We start from the raw sequence: 12376 nt of genomic DNA on the forward strand, positions 1-12376 counted from the left end.
CTTCCACATTCCCAGACAACTCAAATTAGGCAACGCTGTATATATTAAATTAACACAAATTATATATATATATATATATATATATATATAAATACAGGGATTGCGTGTAATAATTCATTTATTAATAAAACAATATTGAAGCAATAGACATGCAATAAAAATACAAGTTTTAAAAATTAATGAATGCCCTTTTCTGGTCAGTAGGGGGATTTTTTTGGGATGATCAGTCCTCCTTTTGAATAAACAGGTTATGGCAGTTATTTGGCAAATATAAAGGCTCACCACTTTGGATAAGGGATTATTTCCGGGCTTGGGTCCGTGGTCCTCACTATTCTGCGGGGATGCAAATGTTGTAGACAAAGCCGCCGGAGGAATTCCAAGAACCTTATGGAGCTTCCCAGCTGAGTATGATCACCTTGAAAAAGCTAACATACTCAGCGAAACGCGTCGGTGGGACTCTATAACCTTTTCTGGCATAAAAGGAACTTTGTCATCCATTCCATTTTGGCATCCTCCTCTATAAACCATCTACTGGCAACCAGCAAAAGTTATACAGCTCATCCTGCTAAAGGAAACCACCCATTGGGAAGCTCCATAAGGTCCTTGAAATTCCTCAAGCGACTTTGACTACAACATTTGCATCCCCCGTAGAATAGTGAGGACCACGGACCCAAGCCCAGAAATAATCTCTTATCCAAAGTGGTGAGACTTTATATTTGCCAAATAACTGCCATAATCTGTTTATTCAAAAGGAGGACTGACCATCCCAAACAAATCTCCCTACCGACCAGAAAAGGGCATTAATGAATTTTTAAAACTTGTAGGTACTTGTGTACTATCACGGTGCCCATCGCATCGCAGACCATAAGGCATGCGATGGTATGCGATGCAACGAGATTTCCCCCGATGTCATACAATGTTAAAATTGTATAGCATTGTATATGGCATACAATGCAATGCGATTTTAAATTGTATAAGCACCCTAATGGGGGCTTACAATGTTAAATGCACCCCCACTATGAACGTGAACCTGAAGAGTGGCGAGCGCAGCGGTACGCGTCCTCCAACCTTTTCATGCCCCCACTATCCACTTCGGCATGGAGTCGATATTATATAGTGTGGCGAGCAGAGCGAGCCACCGAGCCCGAAGCGTGACGAGCCCAGCGAGGGGTCGCGGAATACATGTAAAGTAATACGCGCCCGCTCGCCACGATTCGGGCTTGGTGGCTCGCTGAGCTCGCCACACTATATAAAGTCAACTCCACGCTGACGTGGATAGTGGGGGTATGAAAAGGTCGGAGGACGCGTACCGCTGCGCTCGCCACGCTTCGGGTTGGCGTTCATACTGGGGGTGCATTTAACATTGTAAGCACCCATTAGGGTGCTTATAAGCACCCATTAGGGTACTTATACAATTTAAAATCGTATAGGGGGCTTATAAATTTTAAATCGCATCGGTGTGCATCGGGTCGTGCGACTTAATATCGGGGGCGCCGTGATAATACACAAGTACCAACTTGTATTTTTATTACATGTTTATTGCTTTAATATTGTTTTATTAATAAATGAATTATTAACAGGCAAACCCTTTATATATATATGTGTTAATTTAATATATATAGCGCTGCCTAATTTCTGTTGTCTTGTCTAGTACCTCTCAGTGGCTCACTATAACCACTTACTGGCAGCTGCTTATCTCAATCTAATTAAAAGCACCTCATACCAGCGCCCAGTTCCATCGTTTACCTTGGTAAATTCACCCCTTGCTTCTACATTCCCAGATCTGTTCTAGCACAAAACCTGAGCCTGTCCACAGTGTCTCTCGAACTTGATACACTGGTTTTGCTGTATGGCTCAAGCAATCCTCTTTTGTCATAGCTGCTGAACAGAGTAAGTTCTAAACTGAGATACATTCAGATGGCCGTCAGATAGAGTACGATCCCAAAGGATAGAATTGTGACAGGGGTCAGGCAAGTATACTTATCCTTTCCATGCCCCCCGAACTCTATCTCTTCCTTCCAGCAGCCTAACCTTCTCCCTTGCAGCTTAAACGTAACTCTTCCCGCTTGTCACAATATGCATGTATTTCAGTTACCTGCTGGTCAAATCCTGCTGGCTTTGTCTCATGCTGCTGACAAGCTCTGTATAGTTGAACTGTGCTGTGAGATCTGAGCTCAGCTAATTAGTTATACCTGGTGAACCTCTCTTGCTGGGAAGCTCTGTGTAAACTGAGCATGCTCAGCCCGTTGATTAGTTCACCTGTGAGTTCCCTGTGCTTCCTATAAAAGGCAGCCTCTGGCAGAAAGAAGCTGCCAGAGTATAGGCTCACAACCTGCTCCAGCGTCCCTTGTACTTTACTGTGTTCCTGATCACCAGATACTGACTTTGGCTTGTTTCCTGACTATCCTTCGGCTTAATCCCTGTGTACCGTGAATCGTGGGTTACCTGTGTATGACCTCAGCCTGCCTCCTGACCACTCTCCTGCCTGATCCTCGTGTACCGTACCCAGTGTTTACCAGTGTATGATTCCGGCTATTCTCCTGACTATTCTCCTGCCTTTTCCCTGTGTACTACATCCATGACATCCAGTGTATGACCTTGGCTAGTTCTGTTACCATTCTCCTGCCCGCTCCCTGTGTGCTGCATTCCTTGGTTCCGTATCTGCTCACCTGTTACTGACCCGGCTTGACGACCACGCTCCATATTCCACAAGCTACCACCACTCATACGGGGAACCTGACCAGGGGGCCGCAACCGACGTGTCGGGTGCCGCAGAAGCCCATATCCCGCTTGGAGGGGTCACTGGCAGAAACCCCCCGGCACGGTTAGACTCCGCGCCCCTGTGTCAGGTCTAGCCAATCCTGAGTGGTGGTGCACCCCAAGTTTGTGACACCGCTCATGCCTAAATCTAACCCCATACCACAACACCTAAACCCCCGCAGCCTAACTTCTACCCCCCCCACCCACACCCTGACCCTAACAAACCCTTTCCCAGCAAAGTGCCAGCACTGCCTGCATACTTAGCATTAGGTATCCTGACAGTCCCAGCTGATGTAAGGATACTGAACACTGGCATCCTGACTGCTGGAATACTGCCCACATCCTTCTAAACCTATTATTTTTTCCCTGACAAAAAAAAAAGGTTTTAGATATACATGGGGATTTTGACTTTTAGGGTACACTTTTCTTACATAGCAATTTATATTTTGATCACTGCTATAAATTTTATTCACTTTTGATCTTTTCTATTTTTACATTACTTACATATTTAGCTACGTATTTCACCAGATATTACTACATAGTTATGTACATATTTAGTAAAAGCCTATATCTGGGGTAGCCAACTCCAGTCCTCGAGAGCTACCAACAGTTAATGTTTTCCAGATCTCCTCCACACAGAATCACAAGTGAAGTAATTAGCTCCACCTGTGGATCTTTGAAAATGTGTCAGCTAGTAATGAGTGCACCTTTGCAGCAGCTAGGTTGTCTGAAAAATGTGAACTGTTGGTAGCTCTCGAGGACTGTAGTTGGCTACCACTGGACTATATTATTAAAGCCTAGCACTGCTCCTCACCTCTATGATGCGCTGGCAGCCACTAGATGGCACCTGATGGAAATCCGTTCTGGCACACCCACACACAATTTAGCATGACAGAGTCCTAGCGGCTCTGTCAATTTTGACGGGACTGGTGACTAGCATTACACAGAATCTCTGCTCAGATATTTATCATCATACTGAAATGGCAATCTCAGTGCAGTGGTAACGGTTCTGCTGTGATGTTTGCTAAATGGGTTTTCTATGCTTAGTGATAAACTATCATTGGTGACACACAAAGAAACAGTTAGTTAAGCGCAACCTCTAGAGTAAATGGGGAACCAGTTGAGGATTGTTCATCCTCCAATGTAAAAGTCAACACAGAACCACAATCTCATTCTACAGTACCCAAATCAACCCAGATATCTACACAAATATATCTCATTAACGATTCAAGCTGCATTTCCTTTGTCTTCTCAATATTGATTTTATCCGCATGAGTATATATAACGGGAGACATGTCTCCCTTAATATGTACTTAGTTGGATAATTATGAGACATTTTCCTGTAGATATTTGAGCTGATTCGGATTCGATAGAAGGAGATTATGATTTATTTCATGAGCAATAAATCTACTTGTTATATATGGTAATGTTTTGACCTTTATGTCTCAGAGGAAAAATCCTTAACTGACTCCCTAATTATCCATTTTAGAGGTTGCACTTAACCAACTGTTTATTTGTATTTCCAATTAGGTGTTTTCAGGTGAACACCAGATTTAAGCTGTATCTCATTTGGGGCCAGATGCACTAAGCTTCACAAGTGATAAAATAGAGAGTGATAAACAGCCAGCCAATCAGCTCCTACCTGCCATGTCACAGACTGTGCTTTAAAAATGTCAGACAGGAGCTGATTGGCTGGCTGTTTATCACTCTCCATGTTATCACTTTTGAAGCTTAGAGAATCTGGCCCTTGGAGAGCATGATTTGTTAACTGTTTATTAGCTATCACTGGTGACAATGGGCAAATATTAACTGCCGGCTAGGGATTCCCCTGTATGAATAAAGCTAAGTTCTACAGCCAGCGAAATCAGAGCTGGGATATTTGTCTCTTTGATAAATAGTCCTTTTATGCCACTTTATTGTTTGCTCAATGTTTATTGTTCTTGAACATCCATAGCCATATGCAAGGATAAGCCATTTCAGGATAGCAGTAAACTGATAATATATTATGTGTCTGGTTTGGATTGCCAGTAAATGTCACTTTCTGCAAATATCAGCTTGTCTGAGTTTACTGTACTCGGTATGCCTGAAAAATCCCACTTTATGACATTTCAACTTACAATAAGAAGCATTTATTCTCTGTATAGCTGAGTTTGCCAGCATAGTTCCAACTGATCAGTATTTTACTTATTGCATTCAATAATCTGACTGATCATCTGATAACTTCCCACTTGCTATAAATAATTTTTTCACCCCCACTCCCTCGGGTCTTGTTGCTCAACATCCCATCATCCAGCGTATACCCTGCTTGAGAGGAAACATGCTTTGTGTGTGTAACTGAGAATCTTTACTCATTTTATTTGTTCATCTATTTTGAATGAATGTTTTTAAATGTCACAATCCTGTGACATCTTTGTTATGCTACATTCTTACACTTAGAGATGTCTTAAAAGTCACAAGTAAATGTCACAAGTATTTCCTTCTGTCTACTCTGACATTAAGCCACCCTTGACCATGTTCTCTCAATAATGGCATCAGCATATTTTCTGCTGTTGTAGACGAAATTGGGCAATTGAAAAGATTTTTGCTGTAGGTGTTGCTCTGAGGCCACCACATGTCAGACCTCTGTGTTAGATCATCTTCCAAATATATTAACAGAGGCAGACGCTGGAAATTATCTGACTTCTCAACTGTAGAAAAACTAAAGACATATTGTTATTATCGTCCTTTACATATATAACCAATTAGGCCACAGAGTGTTATCCAAATTGAATGACTACTCTGTTGCTGTGCTAATGGACTATAGCAGTGGTTCCGAACTTTCGGGAATCACAGCATCCTAGGGTATCAGTATTTTTCACCGCACCCCAAGGATAAAAGTTTTTTATTGTTAGATTTTGGGAAAAAAAATCTTAAATTAAGTAAATTGTATGAAAATTTCAACCTTATATAATGTACCTCCCAACATGACCCAACCCAGGAGGCCAAAGTGCTCTGTTCCTGGACTCCCCTCTTAATGTATGATTGCTATCACATTTGCTCCTGGACTCCCTCTTGTTTTTGCCAGAACATGAGTTGATACACTTTTCTTATCAATTAACTAGTTTAACACAGGTGACAGCAATCATAAATTAAGAGGAGACTCCAGAACAGAGCATTGTGTCCCTCCTGAAATTGGTCCTTTTGGGAGGTATAAGCTTAGGTTCAGTTCTGTGGTGGTGTACAGTTGTGCTTCTGAGTGTACATACATTTTATGATTGTCAATTTTTGGCTATGACTTTAACCATAAATCATTTGATTTGTTCTGGGATAACCAACCCAAGGCCTTAAGAGCCTTGTGGCAGCCTAGGAATACAGTTTGTGAACCACTGGACTATGTACTAAGCAGAGATAAGAGAGAAAAACTAATAAGACAGTGAAAATCCCCATACGTAACACTTCCCAAAATTGTATTACACTGTTTTATCTGTCTTCTGCTTGCTAGCGCTAACAGCAGGCTACAATATTGCGATACCACAGGCAACCAATTTCAGTGCTAAGTGACCTAGGTGTTTCCCAAGAGAGGTCTCTTACTGTAAGCTGTCTACTCCAGCGTCAGTGAGCTGTCATTTTGGGTGGGTGTCAATAAAGATTGTTTAAAAAAATCTTTCTACTGCAGCTGGATGGGAAGTGAGAGTCAGGGTGAAAGGTGTCTGTGCAGTCACTGCCCAGGGATGAATATTTGTTCATTCATCTCTTCTGGGCTATTCTGAACAACAATTACGATATCTGCTCCTGCTTCTCAATGAACGCAGACCAAGCAGGAGTGGCAGCAGTGCCAGTTTAACAATGGGGCAGATGGAGCAGTGCCTCGACAACAAAATAGGCCCATCATCATCATGGCAGCATGACGATCACCAACAGGCCAGTTGGTCATACTTAATAAATATTAAAATTGGAACTACACCTGCAGTCAGTAGCACCGTTCCTTCAGCATGTGTAGCTTTCTTGTGACACATGACAGCACACAACCCTGTTCTGGCCCTGCATGTGTGAATAGAAATATCATCTACTTCTCGCCAAATCCTACAATCTCATGGATATATTCTCATGTGACAAATAAACCATATTACTTAAAACTATTTTTTCTTAAAATAAGGTAACATGAAGACGCCTTATGTGAAACGTAGGTCTAATTATTCAGTAGCTTACATGATGAATAGCAAACTATATTTTGCTGAATGAGTTTATCAGTCTTTTACATCAAATATCAGAAATATTGCCTCTCATCCTATACTACTATATCTACATGTATTATTTGCCCTTGTCTTGTAAAAACTCATTACTCTAGGTTGTAAATAAGCAACTTTAATCAATGTACAGCACACAATGTAATAATATTGCTTAATTTATTTATTACATATCTACTGTATACCTAAAATTATTGTAACAATGTTTTAGACCAATTTTATTTGCTAATGTTATACCACTGGATTGTAAATCATTGAAGTGAATTTATATATACACAATGGAATTGTGCTTGAGCTTTGTGTATAGAAATATCTGTATGTATAAAAGATTTATATAGATTTTGTAATAAAATGTAATTACCATAATCTTTATGGATTTTAGTAATAGATATTTGACATTTCAATAAATGAAAAGTAATTGTAATATACATCCAGAATGAATACCTTCATTACAGTAGCTGAAGAATGTGTATGATTTTAACCCCTTCCCGACGGGGCCTTTTTTGTTAACTTTTCTTTTTTTTTTCCTCCTCGCGTTCAAATAAGCGTAACTTTTTTAATTTTCCGGCTATATAGACACATGAGGGCTTTTTTTTTGCGGGACAAGTTGTACTTTTTAATGGTACCATTTACTATACCGTATAATATTCTGGGGAATCAGGAAATAATTCAATGTGGGGTAAAAAGGAAAAAAAACGCAATTCCACAATTTTGCGCTGGTTACGGTTTTTTTGGAGTTCATAGTTCATTTAAAATGATGGGTTATCTTTATTCTATGGGTCGTTAAGATTCCGGTGATACCAAACTTATATAGTTTTCGTTACGTTTTACGACTAAAAAAAAAAAATAGAAAATTTTACGGTTTTTCTAATTTGCGTCGCGTCGCCATGTTCTGCGGCTTATAACTTTTTTATTTTTCCACCTACGGACCTGGGTGAGGGCTCATTTTTTGCGGGCTGAAGTTTACTTTTTAATTAATACCATTATGGGATATGTGCGACTTTCTGATCTCTTTTAGTTACATTTTTTTGGGTAGGCGATGCGACCAAAAAACGTAGTTTTGGCGTTGGGAATTTTTTTCCGTTTACGCCTTTAACCGTGCGGGATAACTAATGTTATATTTTAATAGATCGGACTTTTAGGAACGCGGCGATACCAAATATGTTTATTTTTTTTATTTTTTATTTATTTTTATTTGTGAAATGGGGAAAGGGGGGTGATTTGAACTTTTAATATTTTTTTTTTTTTTTTAACTTTTTTTTTACTTTTACTACAAGGCCCCCTAGTGTACTTGACCACTAGGGGGCGCGATCGCCTCTGTACTAGGTTCAGCCATAGAGCTCTATGGCTGAACATAGTGATTTTCAGCACTTCCTATTACATCCTGCCTCAGGCAGGATGTAATAGGTATGCTGACATGGCCAGCACAGGGGTCTACATTAGACCCCTGGCTGCCATGGCAACCGATCGGCACCCTCCGATCTCGCCGCGGGGGGCCCCGATCGGCGCCGGAGGGGGGCGCCCCCCCTCCGATCAGCTATTTAAGCACTGCTGGCGCTTTGCCCGCGGTGCTTAAAGGGTTAAACGGCCACGATCGGCGAACTCGCCGCTCGTGGCCGTGAGAGCAGGTGCCTGGCTGTAATATACAGCCATTACCTGCTCTCTTTCAAGCCAGCTCACTCCGTGAGCTGGCTTGATTCCCCCGCAACCAACGTATGACGTATATATACGTCATACGTCGGGAAGGGGTTAAAGATTATGTTTTCTACATTTCAGGAAGAAAACTAGAGGAGGAATGTGGGGTTGTGAGCTGCGCTTGGTCAAAAAATAATTATATTGTATTCTATAAATAGAGATGAAAAAATGATGGATTGGCTGATCTAGTACAAAAGGGATTTATTATCTAAAAATAGCACATAGCCAAAATACAATTGAAAATCTTAAAATACATTACACATAAAATTCATATCTCACCAGACCAAACTGGGGTGTTTGTGTAGCCCGGAGAGTCACAAAGAAGTCCTGTATAGGGCTGTGACGTTATAGCGTCCTGTATGGTGCTGGGATGATAAACCCAAATTGGGGCAGTAGGGAGGGAGGACCAAATAGGGAAGTAGGAGTGGCTCAAGTTGACACGATTCGCCGACTCCCTCCGCTTGGTGTTTTTGAAGCGGGATATGATCCTCAACCTCTACCTTCCTGCTAAATTTGTAATCCAAATCGAGCCTGTTGGAGATGGTGATGCCAGGCCGTGGTATGCGGATCGCCCGATGGGACCCACAGGTGGTGGGGCTTGGTGAGTGTCCCTGGTGCAGCAGATGGTGGGGAGGATTCGATGTTACTAGGCAGGAGCGGCCCAGAATGGCACAAATAACCGTCTCCCTCCGCTGGATGTAATGAAGCGGGATATGGTCCTCAACCTCGACCTTGCTGCTGCAATTTGGTGGTCCAAATGGACAAACGATGGTAGGTGGGCACACCAAGCAGCACTTCCGGGCTCTTTAGGGATACCAGTTTGGCGTTTCTGGATAGAAATGAAGAAACCTGTGTCCTGACCGGTTTTGCTGCTCCAGGCAGCTTTGTCAGAGGATAACAGGTTAAAGACATGGCAGGCTATTTATTTCCTGTTACATGGGTTATGTGACCAAGTTAATTAGATCAACCAATCCGTTTTATAAATAAATAAAACGCTAAAGTAGGAGGCAAAGGGATATATATGCATACACAGAAAAATAAACTAGCTTGATAAACATTCAAATAACATGTATTATTGTTTTGTAATGTGCATAAATAGTGTTTATTAACCTGTAGCTTTAATGATGTTTACATGGTGGTCATGGCAACTCACATGACCTTTTGTGGACAAGCGCTCCGATTGGAGGGATGGCTGGATAGTTTCCAGGGCATACAGCCATACTTATGAACAGGCTGTGTGGGCAGAGATTATTGCTCCCTGTCGCGTCATCCGGACTTCCGGTGGCGCGACATACAAATGTGTCCCATATGATGGAGGTTTATTAAGTAAAGCTCCCTTGGCTGCGTCATCCGGACTTCCGGTGACGCGGTCAGTAAGGGAGCATATTGTCAGCGGCACAGCCGATATCCTCCGTTCGGCGCGTCACTCCGACTTCCGGTGACGCGGCTGATGGAGGGCGGAGGTATCGGGGGCGGGGACCTGGGGCTAAGATCGCCTGTCACGTCACCCGGACTTTCGGGGGGGGCGTGGACTGGCGTTTGTCTTTCACTCCCCTGTGTATGTATGTTAGGGGGCGGATAATCTAGAGTCCGCGTCATTCAGGTGGGCGTGGATTTTTCCCTACTTCGTGCGCTGGCCCAGTAGACGTTCCTTGTGTATTATACACATGTATCATGAATACATCTAAAAAGATGGAACCATACTCATTCTAGCATGAGCGGTCCAATATACCATCCTAGCTTTTTAGATGTATTCATGATACATGTGTATAATACACAAGGAACGTCTACTGGGCCAGCGCACGAAGTAGGGAAAAATCCACGCCCACCTGAATGACGCGGACTCTAGATTATCCGCCCCCTAACATACATACACAGGGGAGTGAAAGACAAACGCCAGTCCACGCCCCCCCCCCCCCCCGAAAGTCCGGGTGACGTGACAGGCGATCTTAGCCCCAGGTCCCCGCCCCCGATACCTCCGCCCTCCATCAGCCGCGTCACCGGAAGTCGGAGTGACGCGCCGAACGGAGGATATCGGCTGTGCCGCTGACAATATGCTCCCTTACTGACCGCGTCACCGGAAGTCCGGATGACGCAGCCAAGGGAGCTTTACTTAATAAACCTCCATCATATGGGACACATTTGTATGACGCGACAGGGAGCAATAATCTCTGCCCACACAGCCTGTTCATAAGTATGGCTGTATGCCCTGGAAACTATCCAGCCATCCCTCCAATCGGAGCGCTTGTCCACAAAAGGTCATGTGAGTTGCCATGACCACCATGTAAACATCATTAAAGCTACAGGTCAATAAACACTATTTATGCACATTACAAAACAATAATACATGTTATTTGAATGTTTATCAAGCTAGTTTATTTTTCTGTGTATGCATATATATCCCTTTGCCTCCTACTTTAGCGTTTTATTTATTTATAAAACGGATTGGTTGATCTAATTAACTTGGTCACATGACCCATGTAACAGGAAATAAATAGCCTGCCATGTCTTTAACCTGTTATCCTCTGACAAAGCTGCCTGGAGCAGCGAAACCGGTCAGGACACAGGTTTCTTCATTTCTATCCAGAAACGCCAAACTGGTATCCCTAAAGAGCCCGGAAGTGCTGCTTGGTGTGCCCACCTACCATCGTTTGTCCATTTGGACCACCAAGTTGCAGCAGCAAGGTCGAGGACCATATCCCGCTTCATTACATCCAGCGGAGGGAGACGGTTATTTGTGCCATTCTGGGCCGCTCCTGCCTAGTAACATCGAATCCTCCCCACCATCTGCTGCACCAGGGACACTCACCAAGCCCCACCACCTGTGGGTCCCATCGGGCCATCCGCATACCACGGCCTGGCATCACCATCTCCAACAGGCTCGATTTGGATTACAAATTTAGCAGAAAGGTAGAGGTTGAGGATCATATCCCGCTTCAAAAACACCAAGCGGAGGGAGTCGGCGAATCGTGTCAACTTGAGCCACTCCTACTTCCCTATTTGGTCCTCCCTCCCTACTGCCCCAATTTGGGTTTATCATCCCAGCACCATACAGGACGCTAGAACGTCACAGCCCTATACAGGACTTCTTTGTGACTCTCCGGGCTACACAAACACCCCAGTTTGGTCTGGTGAGATATGAATTTTATGTGTAATGTATTTTAAGATTTTCAATTGTATTTTGGCTATGTGCTATTTTTAGATAATAAATCCCTTTTGTACTAGATCAACCAATCCATCATTTTTTCATCTCTATTTATAGAATACAATATAATTATTTTTTGACCAAGCGCAGCTCACAACCCCACATTCCTCCTCTTGTCTATTCAGTACAGGACTAACTATCCTGTCACAGAGCAGCTGCTAGGGTGTCACAGCTCTAGCCAGGCGCACCTGCACCCAGACCCACCTAGTGTGGTCGGGGTAACCTCCACAGGAAGAAAACTAAACTGAATTTTCAGAATTGTACCCCGCTATAGCTCCACACATTCCAGAGAAAGTAGGGGAAGGTATGCTGATGCATTGCAATGGGTTGGCACAATGGATAGGGGAAGCATGGATGGGAGAAGGAAAATAAGAGGGTACATGGTATGTGGGGCTAATGTGAAAGTACCAGTCATGCTCCATTGTCAGAATGTCTTGGTGAAAACATTCCCCTTGTTTGTTACACACACTACACAGGTTGCCAGGAAAAA

Source organism: Crinia signifera, chromosome 2 (genome assembly GCF_055691185.1).
Source record: "Crinia signifera chromosome 2, ASM5569118v1, whole genome shotgun sequence".
Classification (NCBI taxonomy): Eukaryota; Metazoa; Chordata; class Amphibia; order Anura; family Myobatrachidae; genus Crinia; species Crinia signifera.